This window comes from Melospiza melodia, chromosome 4, assembly GCF_035770615.1.
Source record: "Melospiza melodia melodia isolate bMelMel2 chromosome 4, bMelMel2.pri, whole genome shotgun sequence".
NCBI lineage: Eukaryota > Metazoa > Chordata > Aves > Passeriformes > Passerellidae > Melospiza > Melospiza melodia.
In genome coordinates, this window is record NC_086197.1 from 62966360 (window position 1) to 62966740 (window position 381).

Here is a 381-nt window from a genome sequence, read left to right on the forward strand (position 1 = left end):
AAAAAGGAAAAAGGAATTACTTACATCTAATATGTACCTGTTAAATTACTACAGAAAGGAGAGGGCTACGGTGTGCTAGGACTGTGCACAGAACTTCCCACCTGCCCTGGGATCTCCAGCCGCTGCATCAGCCTGTTGGGCACAATGGCTCCTCTTTGCCCTGCCCTGCTCCAAAGTGGTGGGCGGGTGGGAGGGGGAATAAAAGATTTTTCCTTCTGAAGCTCTGCTCCAAATCTCTCATTCCCAGAGGGCTGCTGTGAACAGGAACCATGGTGTGTGCTCACTTCCCTTCTGGCAAAGCCAGTTTAAAATAATAACAAAAAAGGTCGTGGAACAGCTTAGTACGAATCCAGTCTTTCGTGTTGCTGCCTCACTTGTTCT